Here is a 16,148-nt window from a genome sequence, read left to right as displayed (position 1 = left end):
TTCACAGAGTTATATGGAGAAGAGAAGAGGGAGGAGGGAGATAGAGGTGACCAGGAGGAGAAGAGAGGGAATCAAAAGGGGAGAGACCAATCTAGCCAGTAATCAATTCCCTATGTGCTCTCCACAGTCTGGAACACCCATAGAGGTTCATGGAGTTACATAGAGAAGAGAAGAAGGAAGAGGGAGATAGAGGTGACCAGGAAGAGAAGAGGGGGAGTCAAAAGCGGAGGGACCAGTCAAGCCAGTAATCACACCCTTAAGTAAAAATGGGTACTGAAAATTAGATTCTTAAAGGTACAAAATTGATAACAAATACCAAAAAGCAAAGATTAAAAATCTAGAGTAGGGGTTAGGCTCTCAAAAATACAATATTAAAAACACAAAACAAAATCAATCACAAAAATTATAAAAAATATATATATGATATTTGCTTTAAAAATAAGATTTTTCTTGAAAGGTAATAGGTTATAAAAATGAAAATTAAAGGAGTAATAAAGAACTTAAAAATTTTTTAATTAAAAAATGATAATAGTAGTAATATATCTAGGAATTTCTTGGAGCTGTTGAGGGCAGTGTGGGGTCAGCTCAGTTTCAGATAGTTCCTTGTTCCAGCTTATACTTCTTCTCAAGGTCTATAGGCCCCTCCCAATGTTTAGTCAATTTTAACTACAGGGTTTTAAACTGTTGCACCTGTCACTTCCAGAGTGGTTCCCTCTTCTTTGTTTATTTTGGCTTCCACTGTTTGCAAGTCTCTTCAGTGTCTAATTTCTGCCCTGACACAAGGGGGCAAAGGTGGTCACTTATTTAGGCTCACTTGCTCAGTTGTGCTATGAGGAGGGAGGAACACTGCAAATAAACATCACTGGCATGTGTGGGGAGTGCTCACAGTGTATGGACCACAGTGGGTTTGCCCTCGCTCACTGCGTGTGTGCTTTCCCAGTCTACACTGCTCAGGGTCCAGGTTGCTCTGCAGGGGAACTGTCCAAAGTGGGCCCTGGGTTTTGTGTACTTCCCAGGTCTAAGTTTCTCAGGTTTTGGTTCTCAGGTACTCCACAAAGGCACAGACTCAGCTGGGCATGCGTTTTGTGCCCTTCCCAGTCCAAGGAGCTCAGGCGACCAGGTGCTTGGTGAGCACACTGTCCCAAGCTGTGCATCTCAATCACCTCTCCAGTCCAAGCTGCTTGGTTTCCTGGGTGTGCTGCAAGAGAGCCATCTCAGGTGTGCCATGTGTCTCCTTTGGGGGGCTGATCTCTGACTGCGACCCTCCTGGCAGATGTCAGCCATCCAGGATCCAAGGAAGACTTGGTTAGCAACTGGGAGCCTGCTCACAGTTTGGTGGAGGATGCTGTCTCTGAGGCTGAGATTGCCCCTTGCCTTCCAGCTCTCGCTGTCGCCTGCCTGCCTCTCTGCCTCTGGCAGTGAGGTGGGCTGGTCCGCAGCCAGCTAGCTCTCCTTTGTTATTTGCTCAATCCTTTGTTCTGTGAGCAGGCCAGGCTGTGCCTTAGGTTAGAGCTTTTCATAGGAAAGTTCTCTATCTTTTTTTCTCTCTCTCTCTGGCTATCTCACAGTTTGCATTGCTATCTCAAGTTAGCTCCCTTAGATTATCCTCAGGGCATTCAGACCCATCCTTGCCCTAAGCATGCAACCTACCCCTCCCTGTTCAGCCCCTGCTCGCTGGTGGTGGACACAAGCATCTGGACTACTTCTCCACTAGGAGTTGCAGTTATATGCATATTCTATGGGGTTTTTTTTTTTCCTCCCGGTTATGTTGCCCTCTGAGATTCCAAAACTCCCCACAGACCTGCCAGTGAGAGGGTTTCCTGGTGTTTGGAAATTTCTCCTCCTTCACGACTCTCTCCCCAGGATGGGTCTCCATCCCTAACTCTTTCATCTTTTTGTCTTAAATATTTTGTCCTACCTCCTTTTGAAGAGAATGGGCTCCCTTTCTGGGTGCCTGGTGTCCTCCACCAGCATTCAGAAGTTGTTTTGTGGGAGTTGCTCAGCATTCAAATGATCTTTTGATTAATTTGTGGGGGAGAAAGTGGTCTCCCCATCCTATTTCTCTGCCATCTTAGGACCGCCCTTGGTATTCCCATCTCTTGAAGAATTTTACACAGTTTGATGTGATCCACATAGTCAAAGGCTTTGGCATAGTCAATAAAGCAGCAATAGATGTTTTTCTGGAACTCTCTTGCTTTTTTGATGAAAGCTTATGAAATAATATTTAAAATATCTAAGTTGTAGATATCTGTGTTTTGTCCCTTCTCAAAATTTCCTTTTGTTATATCACTTACTTTCTGAATTTTACTAACTTTTTTCAAGGTTTTTTTTTTTTTTTTTTTTTTTTTGATGTGGACCATTTTTAAAGTCTTTATTGAATTTGCTACAATATTTGCTTCTATTTTATGTGGGGTTTTTTTGGCCACGAAGCATGTGGTATCATAGCTCCTCGACCAGGAATGGAACCTGCACCCCCTGAATTAGAAGGTGAAGTCTTAAACAACGGACTACCAGGGAAGCCCCAATCTTTCTAACTTTGATTTATGCTTTTATTGTTTTTATCCATTCATTAACTTATTTTAGCTTGTTTAAAATGCAAGGGTTATAGTCTTTATCTTCTTTATGAGCATGTCTTTCTTGTATGCCTTTGTTGCTTGTAAAAGAGTTATTCTGCTCCATATTCTCTTTTCTTTATAGTAACTTTGCATAGGAGTCAAATTCAATCTATTCCTTAAATCACCCTTAATCAAGGATGATTAAGTTGTCTATACTTTTAGGAAAAGTTGGGCCTGATATTTGTCACCTCACAACTCTCAAGCTCCCTCTTCTGTTGTTTTTGGGACATGATGTTAAACATGATCTCAGAGATGCCACTGACTCATTCCCCCTACTTTTCTCTAGACTTTATCTTTTTTTGCCCCCATTGTCCTTATTCTGTTCAATTTGGATTCTATTTTCAGTGTTTTTTTTCTCAGCACAAAATTTCCCTCACCGAGATAGTCTGAAGAAAGCGTTAATCCTAAGAATCTGTCTTGCAGAGAGTTGAGAAGTGGGCCCAAGATGGTGGAAAACGAGGGCAAAACAGGCATCCAGCTGGCAAGAGCCTCACAGTATATGTGGAGGGAGGGGAAGAAAGGTCCATATCCCATGTGGAGACAGACAACCCAGTAGAGTGGCAGACCCTTGTTCTAGAGGCTCAGGGCAGACAGGAAAGAATGTTCCAATGTGTATTGGGTGACTGAGAGCATCTGGTAGGCCTAGTCCCCATCTTTTCCTCTCATTAGAACAGTCTTCTCTCTTTCTTTTCACAGAGGAGAAAAGGTAGGTAAGGGGGATTTTCTGCTATACACAGAACATGCCACAAATGGACATGTCCTTAAAGGCAGTGGGACACAGTTCATTTATTTAAATGTGTATTGAAATCATACTATATGGCAAGCACTACCTACACATTAGAGATTCAATCTTTGTTAAGACAACTGGTCAGAAGGAGTATGATACTGTTTGTGATTTTAGAAACTTTTTTTTTTTTAAGATAATAGAAGCATATCTAAGCATATAAGGCCTAATAAATGACAGGCAGGTATATATATCATCTAATTTAATCTCCCTCAACAATCCTGAAAATGAGATATCATCTATATTTTGTCATACATAACTGGCTCATAGAAATTAATTGACCAGTTCAAGATCTTAGTATGTAGTGGGACATGGATTTCACAGCTGGATCTTCTGGTTCGAGAACCCACCTTTCTGCCATTACATCTATTTGTCTCTCAACTGGTCAAGATTGAACAATACTGCATAATAACCGTATGATCTTGACCTCACTAGTATTCCTGGTTGACTACCTCAACTAAATGAGCCAAAACCAGTAAATAACAAAATAGCCTAAAAATGGGTTAGCAGTGGAGAGGAGGATGGTAGGTACTCTTGAAAGTTCTAATGCTGAAACTCCATTAAATGACCAACCTGTGAATGTTGTTCATTGCTTTCCTTCTCCCCCATCCTAAATTGTGAATGGCTCATAAGCCTCCCTCCTCTCCATTATATAGGGCAAAGGGCAGTCACCATAGAGGGCTAAGTTCTGATGGCTATTCTTTGCTGCTAAAATAAGGTTTGAAAAGATTAAAATTAGCCATGTCCACATATGGAAAGCCCACAGTTGGGCAGAAAGAGCCTGACTTATTTTTTACTATTAGATTTTTTTACAACCTTGCTGCTTTTGTTATTTACTGGAACTTGGTGAATATTGGGTAAAGATAATTTCCCAAAATAAAGAACATTGGAGATGGGTGACACGGGGAGAAAATTACCCCCAAATCCACGTAAACAGAGGAGGATTAGCAATAGGTATTCTGTGTGTTTGCTAGGTACCAAGTTGTTCAGTCATGTTCAATTCTTTGCAACCCTATGGACTGTAGCCCACCAGGTTCATTTGTCCATGGGATTCTCTAGGCAAGAATACTGGAGTGGGTTGCCATGCCCTCCTCCAGGCGATCTTTCTGATCCAGGGATCAAACCTCTTATGTCTCCTGCATCGGCAGGCAGGTTCTTTACACTACAGGCACCAAACTGAAAAGTCCAACAAGCTGGTGTCAGAAGCTAACAACTCTTTCAAAATAAGAAGTCATGTCCTGGGACTGCTCTAAAACAAGTTTAGTTATGGTGAGCAATGGTTCCAAGAGCCTAGACACTAAAGGGCTGGTGGGCATGAGAAGAGTGTTTTTAAAATATTAGAGGCTTCCCAGAGGATGATACATTCTTGATACCTTGACAGTTCTTCAAAATGTTGAACCCCAAAGCCAAAGAAATTGTTATGCATTAAGGTGACCACTCATTTTTGGTACACACAATATGATTTAAATGATTCTGTATTTGTTCTGAGTCTGCATTACTCAGCAGAGGTATGTTTTCTGTTTCATTTGTTTGCTCCCAGCATCTAAGCACTTTCCCAATGCCCTTTATTTATTTGCTTTTATCTGCAAAGCACCTCTTCCTTCAGGGCAGGAGGATTTTGCAAAGGAAGATACATCTACCAATCCCCCATTCAAGATGAAACAGAATGGTTTCAGATTATTGGGATGCTTGGGGAAGAAATGCACATCATGGTAACATGATGTTACCATGAGACTGTTACCAATCTCATGGTAACAAATTGGACCCTGCCTGAGTGTGATACTCCATACTACCTCCAGGACTTCAACAATACCCTGTTTTGAAAATATTGGGTACATGACAATTTCCCCAACATGCCTGTTCTTAACTGTGGTATATTGAGGTATAATTTACATACAGTAAAGTGTATACACCTTAAGCATACAGCTTAATGACTTTGTACGTATAAGTTATACATACGTATAAGTGATGCACCTGCATCACTACTGCCCAGATCATTTAGACTTAGAACATTTCTATCATCTCAGAAAGCTTCCTTCTGCCTTTTACAGTCAATTGTTTTTCTTTTGAGAGTTCTGCCTTTTCTCTTTTTGATATAACAGAAAAAAAGAGGTCCAACAACTCAATAGCAAGAAACAAAATACAATTTTAAAATGGGTAGGTGGAGGAGGAGCCAAGATGGCGGAGGAGTAGGACGGGGAGACCACTTTCTCTCCTACAAATTCATCAAAAGAATAACTGAACGCAGAGCAAACTTCGCAAAACAACTTCTGATCGCTAGCTGAGGTCATCAGGCGCCCAGAAAAGCAGCCCATTGTCTTCGAAAGGAGGTAGGACAAAATATAAAAGATAAAAAGTGAGACAAAAGAGCTAAGGACGGAGATCCGTCCCGGGAGCTCTTAGGCGGCATTGCTTGGGGTAGGGTCCGGGCCTGAGTGCCCTGAGGACAATCGGAGGGAGCTTCTGTGAGTTGCCAACATGAACTGTGGGAGACCAGAGAAGAGAGAGTAAATTAACCAGCCCGAACACACTGCCGGCCGTTCGCAGAACAAAGAGACCGAGAGGGTCCAGAGAGGAGCTCGCAAGCTGCGGACCGGCCCAGCCCCGCCGGAGGCAGGAGGCGGGGAGGGGAAGGTCGCGGCGAGACACAGGGCGCAGGCACCCGACCGGCGCGGGCGGGGACTGGGGCTGGGGACGCGGAGGGCAGAAGGCGCACGCACCCGACTGGCGCCAGCGGAAACTGAGACTGGGTCCGCGGAGGGGAGGGGGCGCGCCACACCTGGGGAGAGTGCGCCCACCGAGCCCCTGGCTGCCTGGACCGCTCTGACGGGGAAGGCACTGAGAGCGGGCGCAGCTTTTCCTTCCGTGCTTATGTGGAACACCCGAGGGCTGGAACCTCGCGCAGCGCGGGGCGCGCTCCATATAGAACAGCCGGGAGCCTGAGCAGCGCAGAAGGAGAGAGCAGCGTCAGCCCCTCCTGGCAGCCCCAGCCCATCCCCGCGGCGCAAGCCCATCCCCGCGGAGCGACGGAACTAGCTACCTGAATAAGAGTCCACCTCCGCCTGCCTGTCAGGGCGGAAATGAGGCTCTGAAGAGACCGGCAAACAGAAGCCAAATAAACAAAGGGAACCGCTTCAGAAGGGACTGGTGCAACAGATTAAAATCCCTCTAGGAAACATTGTCTACACCGGAGGAGCCTGTAGATATCGAGAACTGTAAGCTGGAACGAGGAGCTATCTGAAACTGAGCCGAACCCACACTGACCGCAACAGCTCCAGAGAAACTCCTAGATATAATTTTACTTTTTTCTCTTTTTTTTATTTTTTTAATTTTTTTTTCCTTTTTTTCTTTTTTCTTTTTTATTTTTTCTCTTTTATTTTCCTTTAAAATCCCCTATTACTCCCCCATTACTCCTTAACTTTCATTTCCATAGACTTTTACAATTTTTTAATTAGGGGGAAAAAAAATTTTTTTTTTTCTTTTCTTTTTTTTTTTTCCCTTTTTTTTCTTTTTTTTTCTTTTTCTTTCTTTTTTTTCTTTCCTTTTTCTCTTCTATTTTCTATTTTTCTTTTTCTCTTATTTCTTTTAAAGTCCTCTAGTACTCCTCTACTACTCCTTAATTTTCATTTTCAATACACTATAACCTTACAAAAAAAAAAAAAAAAGAAGAGAAGCCCTATTTTTAAACCGAAGATTATTCTCTCCCAATCTTGACTCTCTGTTTTCTACCTCAGAACACCTCTATTTCCTCCTTTCCCCTTCTCTTCCCAATCCAATTCTGTGAATCTTTGTAGGTGACTGGGCTACGGAGAACACTCTGGGAACAGACAGCTGCGTAGATCTGTCTCTCTCCTCTTGAGTCCCCCTTTTTCTCCTCCTGTTCATCTCTATCTCCCTCCTCCCTCTCCTCTTCTTCATGTGACTCTGTGAACCTCTCTGGGTGTCCCTAACGGGGGAGAATCTTTTAGCCATTAACCTAGAAGTTTTCTTATCAGGGCTGCATAGTTGGAGAAGTCCTGAGACTACAGGAAGAATAAAACTGAAATCCAGAGGCAGGAGACTTAAGCCCAAAACCTGAGAACACCAGAAAACTCCTGACTACAAGGAACTTTAAGTAATAAGTGACTGTCCAAAAGCCTCCATACCTACACTGAAACCAACCACCACACAAGAGCCAATAAGTTTTAGAGCAAGACATACCACGCAAATTCTCCAGCAACGCAGGAACATAGCCCTGAACATCAACATACAGGCTGCCCAAGGTCACACCTAACACATAGACCCATCTCAAAACTCATTACTGGGCACTCCATTGCTCTCCAAAGAGTAGAAATCAAGTTCCACGCACCAGAACACTGACGCAAGCTTCCCTAACCAGGAAACCTTGACAAGCCAATCGTCTAACCCTACCCACTGGGTTAATCCTCCACAACAAAAAGGAACCACAGACCTCCAGAATACAGAAAGCCCACTCCAGATACAGCAATCTAAACAAGATGAAAAGGCAAAGAAATACCCAACAGGTAAAGGAACATGAAAAATGCCCACCAAGTCAAACAAAAGAGGAGGAGATAGGGAATCTACCTGAAAAAGAATTTAGAATAATGATAATAAAAATGATCCAAAATCTTGAGAACAAAATGGAGTTACAGATAAATAGCCTGGAAACAAAGATTGAAAAGATTCAAGAACTGTTTAATAAAGACCTAGAAGAAATAAAAAAGAGTCAATTACAAATGAATAATGCAATGAATGAGATCAAAAACACTTTGGAGGGAACCAAGAGTAGAATAACGGAGGCAGAAGATAGGATAAGTGAGGTAGAAGATAAAATGGTGGAAATAAATGAAGCAGAGAGGAAAAAAGAAAAAAGGATCAAAAGAAATGAGGAAAACCTCAGGGACCTCTGGGACACTGTGAAACGCCCCAACATTCGAATCATAGGAGTTCCAGAAGAAGAAGACAAAAAGAAAGGCCATGAGAAAATACTCGAGGAGATAATAGCTGAAAACTTCCCTAAAATGGGGAAGGAAATAGCCACCCAAGTCCAAGAAACCCAGAGAGTCCCAAACAGGATAAACCCAAGGCGAAACACCCCAAGACACATATTAATCAAATTAACAAAGATCAAACACAAAGAACAAATATTAAAAGCAGCAAGGGAAAAACAACAAATAACACACAAAGGGATTCCCATAAGGATAACAGCTGATCTATCAATAGAAACCCTCCAGGCCAGAAGGGAATGGCAGGACGTACTGAAAGTAATGAAAGAGAATAACCTACAACCTAGATTACTGTATCCAGCAAGGATCTCATTCAGATATGAAGGAGAATTTAAAAGCTTTACAGATAAGCAAAAGCTGAGAGAATTCAGCACCACCAAACCAGCTCTTCAACAAATGCTAAAGGATCTTCTCTAGACAGGAAATGCAGAAAGGTTGTATAAATGTGAACCCAAAACAACAAAGTAAATGGCAACGGGACCACACCTATCAATAATTACCCTAAATGTAAATGGGTTGAATGCCCCAACCAAAAGACAAAGATTGGCTGAATGGATACAAAAACAAGACCCCTATATATGCTGTCTACAAGAGACCCACCTCAAAACAAGAGACCCACCTCAAAACAAGAGACACATACAGACTAAAAGTGAAGGGCTGGAAAAAAGTATTTCATGCAAACGGAGACCAAAAGAAAGCAGGAGTCGCAATACTCATATCAGATAAAATAGACTTTCAAATAAAGGAAGTGAAAAGAGACAAAGAAGGACACTACATAATGATCAAAGGATCAATCAAAAAAGAAGATATAACAATTATAAATATATATGCACCCAACATAGGAGCACCGCAATATGTACGGCAAACGCTAACAAGTATGAAAGAGGAAATTAATAGTAACACAATAATAGTGGGAGACTTTAATACCCCACTCACAACTATGGATAGATCAACTAAACAGAAAATTAACAAGGAAACACAAACCTTAAATGACACAATGGACCAGCTAGACCTAATTGATATCTATAGGACATTTCACCCCAAAACAATCAACTTCACCTTTTTCTCAAGTGCACACGGAACATTCTCCAGAATAGATCACATCCTGGGCCATAAATCTGGTCTTGGAAAATTCAAAAAAATTGAAATCATTCCAGTCATCTTTTCTGACCAGAGTGCAGTAAGATTAGATCTCAATTACAGGGAAAAAATTGTTAAAACTTCAAACATATGGAGGCTAAATAACACGCTTCTGAATAACCAACAAATCATAGAAGAAATCAAAAAAGAAATCAAAATATGTATAGAAATGAATGAAAATGAAAACACAACAACCCAAAACCTATGGGACACTGTAAAAGCAGTGCTAAGGGGAAGGTTCATAGCATTACAGGCTTACATCAAGAAACAGGAAAAAAACCAATTAAATAACCTAACTCTACACCTAAAGCAATTAGAGAAGGAAGAAATGAAGAACCCCAGAGTTAGCAGAAGGAAAGAAATCTTAAAAATCAGGGCAGAAATAAATGCAAAAGAAACTAAAGAGACCATAGCAAAAATCAACAAAGCTAAAAGCTGGTTTTTTGAAAAAATAAACAAAATTGACAAACCATTAGCAAGACTCATTAAGAAACAAAGAGAGAAAAACCAAATTGACAAAATTAGAAATGAAAATGGAGAGATCACAACAGACAACACTGAAATACAAAGGATCATAAGAGACTACTACCAGCAGCTCTATGCCAATAAAATGGACAACTTGGATGAAATGGACAAATTCTTAGAAAAGTATAACTTTCCAAAACTGAACCAGGAAGAAATAGAAGATCTTAACAGACCCATCACAAGCAAGGAAATCGAAACTGTCATCAAAAATCTTCCAGCAAACAAAAGCCCAGGACCAGATGGCTTCACAGCTGAATTCTACCAAAAATTTAGAGAAGAGCTAACACCTATCTTACTCAAACTCTTCCAGAAAATTGCAGAAGAAGGTAAGCTTCCAAACTCATTCTATGAGGCCACCATCACCCTAATTCCAAAACCAGACAAAGATGCCACAAAAAAAGAAAACTACAGGCCAATATCACTGATGAACATAGATGCAAAAATCCTTAACAAAATTCTAGCAAACAGAATCCAACAACATATTAAAAAAATCATACACCATGACCAAGTGGGCTTTATCCCAGGAATGCAAGGATTCTTTAATATCCGCAAATCAATCAATGTAATACACCACATTAACAAATTGAAAGATAAAAACCATATGATTATCTCAATAGATGCAGAAAAAGCCTTTGACAAAATTCAACACTCATTTATGATGAAAACTCTCCAAAAAGCAGGAATAGAAGGAACATACCTCAACATAATAAAAGCTATATATGACAAACCCACAGCAAGCATCACCCTCAATGTTGAAAAATTGAAGGCATTTCCCCTGAAATCAGGAACAAGACAAGGGTGCCCACTCTCACCACTACTATTCAACATAGTGTTGGAAGTGCTGGCCACAGCAATAAGAGCAGAAAAAGAAGTAAAAGGAATCCAGATAGGAAAAGAAGAAGTAAAACTCTCACTGTTTGCAGATGACATGATCCTCTACATAGAAAACCCTAAAGACTCTACCAGAAAATTACTAGAGCTAATCAATGAATATAGTAAAGTTGCAGGATATAAAATTAACACACAGAAATCCCTTGCATTCCTATATACTAACAATGAAAAAACAGACAGAGAAATTAAGGAAACAATACCATTCACCATTGCAACAAAAAGAATAAAATACTTAGGAGTATATCTACCTAAAGAAACAAAGGACCTATACATAGAAAACTATAAAACACTGATGAAAGAAATCAAAGAGGACACAAACAGATGGAGAAACATACCGTGTTCATGGATTGGAAGAATTAATATTGTCAAAATGGCTATTCTACCCAAAGCAGTCTATAGATTCAATGCAATCCCTATCAAGCTACCAACGGTATTTTTCACAGAACTAGACCAAAGAATTTCACAATTTGTATGGAAATACAAAAAACCTCGAATAGCCAAAGTAATCTTGAGAAAGAAGAATGGAACTGGAGGAATCAACCTGCCTGACTTCAGACTCTACTACAAAGCCACAGTCATCAAGACAGTATGGTACTGGCACAAAGACAGAAATATAGATCAATGGAACAGAATAGAAAGCCCAGAGATAAATCCACGAACCTATGGACACCTTATTTTTGACAAAGGAGGCAAGGATATACAATGGAAAAAAGACAACCTCTTTAACAAGTGGTGCTGGGAAAACTGGTCAACCACTTGTAAAAGAATGAAACTAGAACACTTTCTAACACCATACACAAAAATAAACTCAAAATGGATTAAAGATCTAAATGTAAGACCAGAAACTATAAAACTCCTAGAGGAGAACATAGGCAAAACACTCTCCGACATAAATCAAAGCAAGATCCTCTATGACCCACCTCCCAGAATATTGGAAATAAAAGCAAAACTAAACAAATGGGACCTAATGAAACTTAAAAGCTTTTGCACTACAAAGGAAACTATAAGTAAGGTGAAAAGACAGCCCTCAGATTGGGAGAAAATAATAGCAAATGAAGAAACAGACAAAGGATTAATCTCAAAAATATACAAGCAACTCCTGCAGCTCAAATCCAGAAAAATAAATGACCCAATCAAAAAATGGGCCAAAGAACTAAACAGACATTTCTCCAAAGAAGACATACAGATGGCTAACAAACACATGAAAAGATGCTCAACATCACTCATTATCAGAGAAATGCAAATCAAAACCACAGCCATATATCCAAAGGTAATGAGGTACCATTACACGCCAGTCAGGATGGCTGCTATCCAAAAGTCTACAAGCAATAAATGCTGGAGAGGGTGTGGAGAAAAGGGAACCCTCTTACACTGTTGGTGGGAATGCAAACTAGTACAGCCGCTATGGAAAACAGTGTGGAGATTTCTTAAAAAACTGGAAATAGAACTGCCATATGACCCAGCAATCCCACTTCTGGGCATACACACTGAGGAAACCAGATCTGAAAGAGACACGTGCACCCCAATGTTCATCGCAGCACTGTTTATAATAGCCAGGACATGGAAGCAACCTAGATGCCCATCAGCAGATGAATGGATAAGGAAGCTGTGGTACATATACACCATGGAATATTACTCAGCCATTAAAAAGAATTCATTTGAACCAGTCCTAATGAGATGGATGAAGCTGGAGCCCATTATACAGAGTGAAGTAAGCCAGAAAGATAAAGAACATTACAGCATACTGACACATGTATATGGAATTTAGAAAGGTGATAACGATAACCCTATATGCAGAACAGAAAAAGAGACACAGAAACACAGAACAGACTTTTGAACTTTGTGGGAGAATGTGAGGGTGGGATATTTGAAAAGAACAGCATATATACTATCTATGGTGAAACAGATCACCAGCCCAGGTGGGATGCACGAGACAAGTGCTCGGGCCTGGTGCACTGGGAAGACCCAGAGGAATCGGGTGGAGAGGGAGGTGGGAGGGGGGATCGGGATTGGGAATACATGTAAATCCATGGCTGATTCATATCAATGTATGACAAAACCCACTGGGAAAAAAAAATAATAATAATAAAAATTAAAAAAGAAAAAAAAAATAAATAAAATGGGTAGAGGACGTGAATAGACATTCCCCTCAAAAAAAAAAAAAAAAAAAAAAATCATGCAAATAGCCAGCAGGTACATGAAAATGTTCTTGACATCACTAACCATTAGGGAAACACAAATCAAAACCATAATGAGATACCATCTTAGGCCTATTAGAATGGCTATCGGAAAGATAATAGACAAGTGTTGGTAAGGATGTGGAGAAAAGGGAACACTTGTGTACTGCTGGTAGGCTTGTAAAATTGGTATAACCACTGGGTGAAAAACGGTGTGGAAGTTCCTAAAAAAACTAAAACTAGAACTAGCATATGATCTAGCCATCCAGCTGGATCCAGCCATATATCCAAAGGAAATGTAATCATTATCTTGAAGACATATCTGCATCCCCATGGTCACTGTAGATTTATTCACAATAGCCATAACATGGAAATAGGTCCATATTATGTGTCCATCCACAGATGAATGGATGGTACATATACAATGGCATGTATACACACACACACACACACTCATGATAGAATATTGTTCATCCATTAAAAAAAAGAAAATTCTGCCATTTTAACAATATGGATGGAACTCGAGGGCATTGTGGTAAGTGAAATGTCAGACTGAGAGAGTCAAAAGACACCAATTTATAAGATGAACAATTTATGGTGATCTAATATACAACAGAATATACAATAGAAATGCTCAAAGTTCTCCAAGTCAGGCTTCAGCAATATGTAAACCATGAACTTCCAGACGTTCAAGTTGGTCTTAGAAAAGGCAGAGGAACCAAAGATCAAATTGCCAACATATGTTGGCTCATTGAAAAAGCAAGAGACTCCCAGAAAAACATCTATTTCTGCTCTATTGACTATGCCAAAGCCTTTGACTGTGTGGATCACAATACACTGTGGAAAATTCTGAAAGAGAGGGGAATACCAGACCACCTGACCTGCCTCTTGAGAAACCTGTATGCAGGTCAGGAAGCAACAGTTAAAAATGGACATGGAACAACAGACTGGTTCCAAATAAGAAAAGGAGTAAGTCAAGGCTGTATATTGTCACCCTGCTTATTTAACTTACATGCAGTGTACATCATAAGAAATGCTGGGCTGGAGGAAGCACAAGCTGGAATCACGATTGTTGGGAGACATACCAATAACCTCAGATATGCAGACAACCCTACTCATATGGCAGAAAGTGAAGAAGAACTAAAGAGCCTCTTGATGAAAGTGAAAGAGGAGAGTGAAAAAATTGGCTTAAAGCTCAACATTCAGAAAACTAAGATCATGGCATCCAGTCCCATCACTTCATAGCAAATAGATGGGGAAACAGTGGAAACAGTGGGCTCCAAATTATTTTTCTGGGCTCCAAAATCACTGCAGGTGGTGATTGCAGCCATGAAATTAAAAGATGCTTGCTCCTTGGAAGGAAAGTTATGACCAACCTAGACAGCATATTAAAAAGCAGAGACATTACTTTGCCAACAAAGGTCCGTCTAGTCAAGGCTATGGTTTTTCCAGTGGTCATGTATGGATGTGAGAGTTGGACTACAAAGAAAGCTGAGCGCAGAAGAACAGATGCTTTTGAACTGTGGTATTGGAGAAGATTCTTGAGAGTCCCTTGGACTGCAAGGAGATCCAACCAGTCCATCCTAAAGGAGATCAGTCCTGGGTGTTCATTGGAAGGACTGATGCTGAAGCTGAAACTCCAATACTTTGGCCACCTGATGCGAAGAGCTGACTCATTGGAAAAGACCCTGATGCTGGGAAAGATTGAGGGCAGGAGGAGAAGGGGACGACAGAGGATGAGATGGTTGGATGGCATCACTGACTCAATGGACATGAATTTGGGTAAACTCCGGGAGCTGGTGATGGACAGGGAGGCCTGGTATGCTCTGGTTCATGGGGTAGCAGAGAGTCGGACATGACTGAGCGACTGAACTGAACTGAACTGAACTTAAACTCAAAAGCTTTTGCACAGAAAAGGAACAATAAAGAAAACAAAAAGACAACCCACAGTTTGGAAGAAAATACTTGCAAATAATGTGACAAATAAGGGATCAGTATCCAAAATTTACAAACATCTCATGACACTTAATAACATTGAAAGAAACAACCCATTCAAAAAATGGGAAGAAGACCTAAATAGATATTTCTCCAAAGAAGACATATAGATGACCAAGAGACACGTGAAAAGATGTTCAACACTGCTAATTATTAGAGAAATGCAAATCAAAACTCTGACATAAATTATACCAATGTTTCTTAAGTCAATCTGTCAAGACAACAGAAATGAAAGCAAAAAATAAACAAAGTGGACCTAATCAAACACAAGCTTTTACACAGCAAAGAAAACTATTTTTAAAAACCAAAAATACAGCCTATGGAATGGGAGAACATATTTTGCAAATGATGCCTCAGACAAGGGCTGAATCTCCAAAGTATACAAACAGCTCATACAATTCAACAACAACAACAAATAACCAAACAACCCAATCAAAAAATGGGCAGAAGACATTAATAGACATTTTGTCAAAGAAGACATAAAAATAGATGGTCAGTAGGTATGTGAAAGATGCTCAACATTCTCTAATCATTAGAAAAATGCAAATCAAAACTACATCTCACTGGTCAGAATGGCTATCATAAGGAAGCCCACAAATAACAAATACTGAAAAGAGTGGAGGGAAAAGGGTACTCTCTTACAGTGTTTGTAGGAATGTAAGTTGATGCAGTCACTATAGAAAACTAAAAATAGAATTACCATCAGTTCAGTTCAGTTGCTCAGTCATGTCTGACTCTTTGCAACCTCATGAACTGCAGCACGCCAGGCCTTCCTCTGTCCATCACCAACTCCTGGAGTTTACCCAAACTCATGTCCATTGAGTCGGTGATGCCATCCAACCATCTCAATTTTGAGATTGCATCCAAGTACTGCATTTCAGACTCTTTTGTTGACTGTGATGGCTACTCCATTTCTTCTAAGGGATTTCTGCCCACAGTAGTAGATATAATGGTCATCTGAGTTAAATTCACCCATTCCAGTCCATCTTAGTTTGCTGATTCCTAGAATGTCAAC

The sequence above is a fragment of the Dama dama genome, chromosome 23 (assembly GCF_033118175.1).
Source record: "Dama dama isolate Ldn47 chromosome 23, ASM3311817v1, whole genome shotgun sequence".
Lineage (NCBI taxonomy): Eukaryota > Metazoa > Chordata > Mammalia > Artiodactyla > Cervidae > Dama > Dama dama.
The sequence above is the reverse complement of the archived record's forward strand: the minus strand, read 5'-3'. Positions refer to the sequence as shown.